Below are 9662 nucleotides of genomic sequence, written 5' to 3'. Positions count from 1 at the left end.
TCAAACTAACGCCGCCCGTATAAACATTGCCTAACGCGTGAGCGAAAAATGGCCAAACAGCCAGCCACTCTTCTGTTGCTCTCTCCTACGCTTTCCCGCTTCGTAGCCTTCCTGCGTGCTTTCATGTCACCCAGCCAGCGCCGCTTCTCGAAAACTATGCAAAGTAGTCGACAGTTTGCCTGGCGTTCTCCAGGCTGCACTCCTACGGCTATCGTATTGGTTTGTCGCCGATAAAACCGCCGGCGCCACGGCGCACGCAAAACCACTTCTGCTGCCGCAGGCTGATGCCGGCTTTACGCGCTTGCCTGCTTTGATCACGGCCCGGTCATTTTCTGAGTGGTGAATTCCCCCCTCTGTCCCCTCCGCATTTCGGCCTTGTTCTGTCCACTCTGTTCGCTCTCCTCATATGTATGTGGATATGTAAAAACAAAAGAAGAAAACCATATAAGAAAATGAAATGACATGTTTGCTTGCAGGCTCTCGTTTTCGTATTTGTTTTTCGCCGGCGTATAACACGCCACGAAAAATATTTTTAGCTGCGCCACTTCTTCTGTTCCTTATTAAAAGTGCTATTACTACTACTACCCATACCTCGGAAGCAAACAGCCTTATCGCGAAGCAAACGGTGCCAAGCTGCAATAATACGAAGCCGTTTAAGAAAGCAGAGACCTCCGTCAGTCATCTTTCAAAAAAAAATTATAGCCGTTCCACTCAACGTGTAAGCTGTCGGAAACGCAGAGCAGTGATTCGCCATAATGGGCTGTAGCGCCGTTATCCGCTCATTGCTACCACCAAATGCAATTCAAATTTACCGCCTTCTGAGTGCTCGTGCGCCCCCTGCCTGAAGCTGCGCCAGCGGGAGTTCTGTTCTTTTTGTGCTTGCTTTTCCTCCCACACGTGCCGGCGTTGCACTGCGTCTTTTTTCGCGAACTGTGGTAAACATCTCCCCGCGAGGGGGACTCGAGTAAATGCGTCGCATAGGGGGAGGGTGTATTGCGTTAACGTTTTGTGTTTGGGGAGTTGGTGGTAGTGAATGCGTTGTATCAGCAGCTTCTTGACGTAGTTTGAATGAGTCAAGGATATAAGGCGCGTTCGTAGCCTCCCATTCTGTGTCGGCTTTGTGGCGCAGTGGGTAGAGCACCATGTACATTGCGTTCCGCCCGCAGGGTCGAGGGATCGAAACCAGGCGCCGGATAGTATTTTTTTTATATAGTGTAGGGGGAGGGGCGCGGGCTACGACTACGGACGTCAACGCGGGTGACATCGTCAGTTACTGAAATGCTCTGCATTTAAAAATGCAGCGGGTATGAAAAGAGACACGTTGGACGAGATCACCAGTGGCCCCAGAACTAACGCCCCGTCGCGACTAAAATGGGAACGAAACGGCTCTTGAAGCCCAACAGGCAAGCTGACAGACACGCGTCGGAGAAGTGGGAGCAGCATTCGCGACTCGCGAGCAGGGACGTAAGGCTGGTCCCGTCCGCCGGCGCGCGCCACATAGCGGAGGAGTGGCTGAACTAAGCGTCCCTACCGTGCCCATTTAGCGGGCGACGCGTCAGGCAATGTTTATACAGGCGGCGTTGCTTAAACGTACGTCGCAGGCGTCACACAAGCGGCGATGCTCCATTGGTTGCGGATGACCAAAAAATCCTTTTGATGTCGAAAAAGCCGCTGCAAGGTTAAGCTATCACCAACTATACCCTCCAAGGGTTCTGTCGCGACCGTTGGTGTCAACAGAAACCTCCCGCGAACAAATAAACGAAGTTACTGGCACCACCAGGAATCGAACCTGGAACGAATATACAAACGGAGCGAGAGTCCGTTGACTTACCGATTGAGCTACGACCCCACGCGGAGACGGGTGAGACAGACGGTACAGTCACCGAGTACATCTGCGGGTTTACCCCCTGCCTTCTCGCTGAATGCCACGCAATAGGGTCACGCTACCTCTGGCGCCGCTGTGCGCTCCGCCCACGGCACGTGTCGCGGCTGTGTGCACGCGTTTCGCATGCGCTAGGAGTTATAAAAATTAAAGGAAGCTCACACCAACGCATGGTATCTGACTTCTCCGCCGTCTTTGCCGCCGATCTCGTCGCCTCCGTCGCGGCGGCCGGGACGGAGGAGAAGAGACATCGTCTAACACCGGGTTTTAGCTTGCTCGAATTTTATTAAAAATATTTCCACTCATGTGCTTCGCCAAAACAACTCAATCTACCACAGTTCATGATTCATGCATTCATTTAACATTAGCAAGAAGTATCTTTGAAGCATTTTACTTGTCGCTGGTTTCACTCTTTGTAGAACCGCGTGTGGGAATTCAAGTGACGTCGCATGGGTAATCGTTGTGGGTGTCGTTTACAGCTTCGCTTTCTACCTACCTTCACAGGGTGGATTGGCGCGCATTTTCTTGTTTGGTGTTAAGTTCTTGTCGCTGCTAGCGGGTATCAAATGACGATTTCGTGGCTACGACGCTACGCAAACGACAAAGTCGACGCCATGGGTTGGTGTGACTTCGGTCGCTACGCCGCGCCTACGAAAAGGCTGGGTGTGTCTGATTAATATTGTAACACGGAGGAAACTCGGGAATGGTTTTGTACGGCTGTGGTGGAACTCGTGACGCTCGTGGCGGCCGCTGCTTCGCCGTGGTTTATTCGCCGTAGCAGGCATATTTCTACCCCGACAGATCTTTTAAACGGAGGAGGAATTTGAGCTTGTTTTTATCTCTACAAAAGTACTGTGGATTTGCTGTGCAATCATCTGGCGACAGACCCCCGTTTGCGACGACTTAGAGGCGGCTTTCCCTCCATGACCGTACGTCGAGAAGCAAGTGTTGTGTGCTCTGCAGTTTTACGCGACGGGCAGCTTCCACCGAAGCGTTGGTAGCGACCGCACCATCCACCGCCACAAGTCAACAGTCAGCCGGTGTGTGCGCAATATGAACACTAGAGACGTGTTTCCCAAACCTCGCCGTTCTTTTGGGTGGTTGGGTGGACACGGCCTCCGCACGGTCTCACCGCGCGTCTATCCGCCTGCAGCCGAAGCGTGCGCTTTAGTTATCACCTGCTCGCAAAACAATTTCGAACGAGGCGTTGCATGACCGTGCATTTCATTTATCGTAGGCGCGGCACAGCCGTTGCGTGTCGCACATTTTTTCGTGAAAACGTAACTGGCAGGATAGCTTATACGAGTATACATATACAATCAATGACGCTTATCTGTTCTCATAGCCGGTGTCTGCACATTTCAATGCAGGAAGCAGAGCATGGAAAGCGAGTAAAGGGGAGAATTGAGAATTAGAGCAACCGTGTGACGCCAAAGGGAGGTAAGCAGGAGTAGGAAGGGGGCGAAAGAAGAGAGGGAAGTGAAGGGATTGGTCTCAATGAAAAAAAAAATCCACTGTAGAGAGCTTTGTCGATCAAGAGGGGTAAAGAGCAAAAGTAAATAAAGCAAACAAATGTGAATTGTTGTCGTTGTTGCTATTCCTTCCCTTCTAGCACATGCCCACTTGGTGGATTGTCCCGCAATTGGTAGCTTTAAAGAGATAAGGTTCCGGGTTCGCGAAATTCATCACACTGTGAATTTGAAAAGTAAAAGTTGCAGAATACAGCCAAACCCGGCTATAACGAACCCGGATAGAGCGAATTATGCCATATATCGGACAAAAAATATTCAGTTACGGAAATACATGGGGAACATATTCCTTATAACAAAGTTCACATCCGATATATCGAACTCCGCGCGCCTAGAATGGCCGCCGAAATGCATGGTCTCGGAGCGGCGATTGAGATGTGGATTGGCCGCGACCACGGAGCAAGAGCCGCGACTGGGACATTGCGCCTTGCACGGAGCGACGTGACGGCCGACACTTTCCGTAACTATTTCCGGCGCGTGGAACTTACGACGGATCGAACCCGCCCAGTCAGCGAGTCCGGACCAAGACAGCAGCATCGGTGAACTGTGGGAAGAGCTCGCCAACGTTGCCGATGATGTCGCGAGTGAAAGCCGTCCGATGCTTATAGTGAAGCTCTTTCGGCAGTCGATGTGCTCCGCCAATGCTTCTTCGATTTTGGAGAACGTAGACTTGTACTGCTGCAAACAATGCTTCGTGTAGGGAATGCTATGTTAGTTGTAGCCGTCAAAAAGACAGTGGAAACAAAAATCACCGTTTTTTTTTTTGCAAAGTAGGCAGTGAAGGCGAACAGAAGCTTTATTAATTGCAATAAATGGATTATTTTCGGTATGGTTAATGGCTACTTTACTGTGTTCGTTTCTGCATTCGGGGATGGTGGAGTTGAGGAGGAGGGGGTGGGGGGGGGGGGGGCTACCGCGCAATGCGAACTCGTAACAATAAGCTCGTTATAGGCGGCTTCGGCTATATCGAACTATTTCATATATCGAACAAATAGCGGTGCATATTGCAGTTCGCTATAAACGGGTTTGACAGTGCGTGCCGCGTGACACCTGAACGTGATGGGACGGGAATAGGAATGGTGCACGCCAGCCTCGCAGAACCCCGCATCTATAGGGAGGCTGTAGCGTGTTCCAGTCTGCTTGCTGACGTAGTTCATTACAAAATGAAAGAGGAGAAAATGACGAAAAACGGTATAAGAGAAGAGAAGCCAGTCGACGTAATTCGTGCCAAAAGAAAAATAAACGAAAGCGAGAAGAAAGACGCAAGTACGATGTATCAATAAAAAAGTTGTTTGCAAGTATCGCCAAGCTTTCGCCTTAAAAAGCACGTAAGCAGACCTCAGTGCCCCAAGAAAATTTTGTAGCGAGAAGCAGACTACGGGTTAAGCAACTATTTTGAATGTGGCGCGTTTCCATCGCCCGCTTTCTTTCTCGGCCGGCTTTAGTCACGTGATTGCATTGTCACGTGATTGCAGAAATGGGCAGGATCTGCTTCTTAGGAGAAAATTTTCCGACAAAAAGCTCATATGAGCCCCTTAATGGAAAATAAATCAACTTTGTAGGGAAATACACATTAACAAAATAAAAGCACGATAAAGTAAAGTAGCTGGATTTGCTTGCCCCCGGTAGTCACCAGTGAGACAGTGGAGCGAGAGAACGCCCGGAAAAATGCGCCACGCCCTAGTCGCGCCTCCTTGGAGCAGGCTGCCCTGGACAGATTACGTCACCTCAATAGTCAGCAAATAGCATGAATCGCATTTTTAAAGCCCTTGAAGTCCGCCTCAAAATATTATCATCATGTTACGTGCGCGTCGATAGAGCTCGTGCCGCCTCCCGAGTTCCACTCAATCTCGGGCCTTCTGCCCCGGAAAAGACACTGTGACGTCAACACCTTTTCCTGTTGCACACGTGTTCGGTTTTATTTTTAGATGCAGAGCATCTGATTCACTCGCCTTGTCCCTCCGGCGTCGTCGTCGTCGTTGTCCACCCCTCCCCCATTCTCCTCGCCGCGCCAGCTGCGCTCTCTGCCGCTCACCCCCTCTCCTCTCCGATAGCGAACACTCTCTCACGAGGGGCATTGGACTGGATTCGATTGGATCGGCTTGGATTGGATTGGATTGGATTGGCTTGGGTTGAATTGGATTGGATTGGATTAAAGTGGATTGTGTTGGATTCTGTTGCGTCATAGCCGCGGCACGTTGCGTCATAGCCGCGGCAGACGCGCTGGGGCAGACGCATGTGCAGTATTCTCTCTTCCGCGGTTTCCTCTCCTTCGGGCGCGCTGCGCATATAACCGGTGTGCCGTTCTCCGGCGAAGCAACATCCACGCTTGGCTCAAACACCTAGTCCACGCCGCTTTACAAGTACGCCAACGTCGTCATCGACTGGGACCGGCTTACGCAGTCCCCTCAACGTTATGCGCGCTATAAAACGCGGTCCCTTCGGCGCTCCGCCTATGCGTCGCATCTACACAGGGGTTCCCGCGAGGGGAGGTGGCACACTGTGACGTCAACACCTTTTCCTGTTGCACACGTGTTCGGTTTTATTTTTATCTGGGTTTGTGTTAGAAGGCTTCGTCTGGTTAAGTTACCTTGTGGCTTTCTTTAGGTGATTTTATGTCTCAACACCAATAACAAAATTTATGAAAAGTGTACAGAAACTCCGAGTCGTCTACTCATGGCTAAAGGGCGAGACACATGCACGACTGCGCCGTCGTATGCGATGCACGACTGGTCGGAAATATGGCTGTAACGACTGGTCGTACGCATGGATTCGAGACACATGGTCCGATGCGTGCGTACGATGCGTCGTCGGCGTGGCTCCGCCCATTGTTTTCGTTCCATGGTTGGCTCCCTGTTTAGGCGCACTCTGGACGATTTGGATGCGTGCAAGAGAAATCCGAGCAAGAAAAGAAAACATTTGTCAACTTGTGAAGGTGGCCGAATTTTTTTATCTTAAATTAATCGCGTGAGGTAGGTGTATTAGATAGACCTTTGTGACTTCATCCGTTTATTGTTACTTCTCTTATTTTGGTGTTTCTTTTTGTTTTCCTTCAGCAATTGGTCGATATTTTCGCCTAAATATTATAACTGACTTTGCCAATTAGACCTTTGTGCAGATCAAGGCATTGCACGTTTCGCGTCCGTAAAGCAGCAAAATGGGGTTCCGGAGCACTATCCGTAGCCGATATTTGTGACTGATTACTATAGCTTTCGAAAATAGGCAATGCAATCCGAAAAATTATGCATGTGATAATGACATTCTGAAATTTCTGTGTGTTTTACGCGCCGAAGCTACGCCGAACTGTGAGGCGACCCGTAATGGGGGACTAATGGTTAATGTAGACCCCTTGGGGAGCTTTAACGAGAGTAATAATTTGTAATTACAGCGGCTAAACTTCGTGGGCAGCTTCCATTGGTCGGGTGAGCGTAGTCAAGAACTGCTGCTAGGTGCCGCTAGAGGTGCTAGGTGCAAGCACATGTCGTACGGTGTGGCCTCTCGGGGCCAATGTGTTCGTCGCCCTTCTCCGAAATGTTGCGCTCTCGAGATGTCCTACAAATTAAAAAAAAATGGACCAGTTTCCGCTCCTATCGTTGCAAATGTCGCCGAAAGACTATAGTCGACTGGCGCCCCTGCCAAGTAAAGGACTCCCTTCTCTTTCCCGCTCACCTCTCATGCTGTTCCCTTCCCGTCCCGCTCCTCCCATGATAACACGCCAGAGGTTTGCTCAAGTAAATTTAAATTTACCGCGTTCTACTGCTCCAAGTCGGGTGTCTCAATGCCAGCCAGCGCTGCCGTACGGCGTAGACGCGCGTGAATTGAGGCACCCTACTACAGCATTTATAGAACCAAGATGCCCTACTGCACGAGGGTTCCAAGCGGAACGTGGATCTGGAAGCTTTCGTTGCTATTGGCGCTTGATTTCTTAAATTCCGCCAGGCGGTAGCACTGGCAACAGCAGGGGACGGTTTTCTGCCATTGGTGTAATATTTTATTTGCTATCGCAAAAACCAAGCATGTATAATTTTTTAATAAAGTAACACTGCAAATAGCACTTATGTATTGATTTTTTGCCTTATATTTGCGTAATGTCTTGTTCTTGTTCAACAATGTTGACAAGTATGAACATTAACATCGGACTTGACGTTTAGATTTGGCTGTGGGTATATGAGACTACTGCGCAGATTTTATTTCACTTTGGCCGGGTGTCTCAATCGAGTCACGGACAGACAGACGGACAGACAGACCAAAATTTCTTCGTTTTAGTAACCCAAGAAAGGCTATCGTCTTTTTAAAAAATTGACTAAAAAGTTTGTGACCGTTCCACACTAAACGCCTTGACGCATACAATGCAGTTGTGTGTGAGGGTGTCTTTTTTTCAGTTAAATCATATATTTATCATTTATTTTGTTAAAAAAAATCACGCCATATCCACGGAATGAATGATGATAAGTGGGGCGAAGCTCGAGAGGGGGAGATCATCGGTAACCGTAACTCTCCCGTGAAAGTTCGCCCATTACATCATTAAGAAAGACGTAAGACTGTGTGCGTACATTGTACAAATCAACTTTTATTTTCGGAGTCAATGCTCCCAGGCCCAGACCTGGTGAAAGACCCCGCGCCATCGAGGACTACCCCGCACCTCCACCACAATTTGTCACGTAGGATGGGACACAACGGTAAAGAACTTTTATTTAGGGCGAACTTGTGCCCGAACAAGACGAGAGGAAACGAGCAAAGGTCCTTGCGTCTCGTTCGATCTGCGAGAACGACTGCCTGCGTTCGTGGCGTGATCTCTTGCGTGATCTCCCCCTCGCAGTGCACGTGCGCTCGCGCCTCCGTTGGCGAACACAGACAAGCTCGCGCTCCCGATGCCGAGTTTGCGCTGCCGGTTGCAGCTGGTTCTTGCGCGTGCAACGCGGCCCGCTTCGCGACATCTCCGAAAGTATGCGGCGGTCACGTACCACGAGACACAAGGGATGGACATACCCATGACTTAAGGAGCTTCGCCCCTAAAACCTGTTTTTGTTCTCTTAGTGTATAATTTTCACATCATTTACTGTAGGTTTTGTAGTGTTCATTTCTTTTCTCTCACTGTGAGCGCACGCTTTCATGTAGAAATACCCTTGCACTTTCCTGCAACCGTTTTGCTAGTTTGCACAACTGTCTGCCTTTTAAGCGAAATTTCTATGGATGCGGAAAGTTTGCTGTTAATTTTTAGAAGATCGCCTGCAGCTGACATTGTCTTGTAGGCACGCATAGCACGGGCATTGTATCGTTTGTCCGATATAGCCGTGAATTTCTCTATAGAAACTGTCTGAACAAAAAGTTGCTGCAGAAATGTAAGCTAACTTAAACTCAGCAGTGCAAATTGATTAATATTTCCATGCCTTTCTTGTAAACCTTGAGGTTGTTTAACTGGACGTTCACGTGGCCGTCACTTGTGTCGCAACATTCTTGATACGGCGCCTAATAGGTATCACCGTGTGACCTGGATCGTTCAAGTGCTCACTGACGTCAGGAATTGTCAGGCGCGTGCTATAATCGTCATGCACTCAATAGAGATCTATTTACAAGCGGCGCACCTAGCAGCAGTGTATATGGTTTACATACCATTGCGACAGCGCGTCAGTGCGGAGAAGTGCGACCTGACACGTATATTTCCCAAACCATCCACATTCCACAGCATTCAGTAGACACAAAGCCTCAAAGCCTCAACAAACGGCGCACACCAAAAAAAATTCCATCGAGAAGCGAAAAATGCCAACGACACACACAAAAAAACTTGAAACTCAGCGACCCGATATGCAGTGGAACAATATATCGAACAGTAGATTGGCGTGCGCCGGTACAAAGGCGCACCGGCCATGAAAGAACCGTCAGCCCGCTGAACCGTGGCCGGAGGGACAGTCGGTCCATCGAAGCTTCCCGGAAAGATCCGGGAGAACGGGCGACCTCGGGCCGGAAGTCCCACATTTGAATGCCGGCGGCCGCGAGGAACGCGAGCGCCCCATTGGCCGACGGCCGGCCGTCCCGTGACGTCAGGGTGCGCGCTTCTGTAACGGGCCAATGGCCACGCCGGAAGTCGAAACGCGCGGCGCCCGCTCGTGCACGCTGTGCGCGGTCTTTCTAGTGGGCTAAGGCCAGTGCACGTTGATGAGCGCAGAGCACGGTGTTTTCTGCTACCGCGGCGCCGATTGACTCGATGACTGTGTGGGTGTGCCCTGGCGGGCTACGGTGACCCGCCGAGA

The sequence above is a fragment of the Haemaphysalis longicornis genome, unplaced genomic scaffold (assembly GCF_048455015.1).
Source record: "Haemaphysalis longicornis isolate Haplotype H1 unplaced genomic scaffold, Haemaphysalis longicornis Haplotype H1 scaffold_12, whole genome shotgun sequence".
Lineage (NCBI taxonomy): Eukaryota > Metazoa > Arthropoda > Arachnida > Ixodida > Ixodidae > Haemaphysalis > Haemaphysalis longicornis.
Note: the sequence above shows the minus strand (reverse complement) of the source record.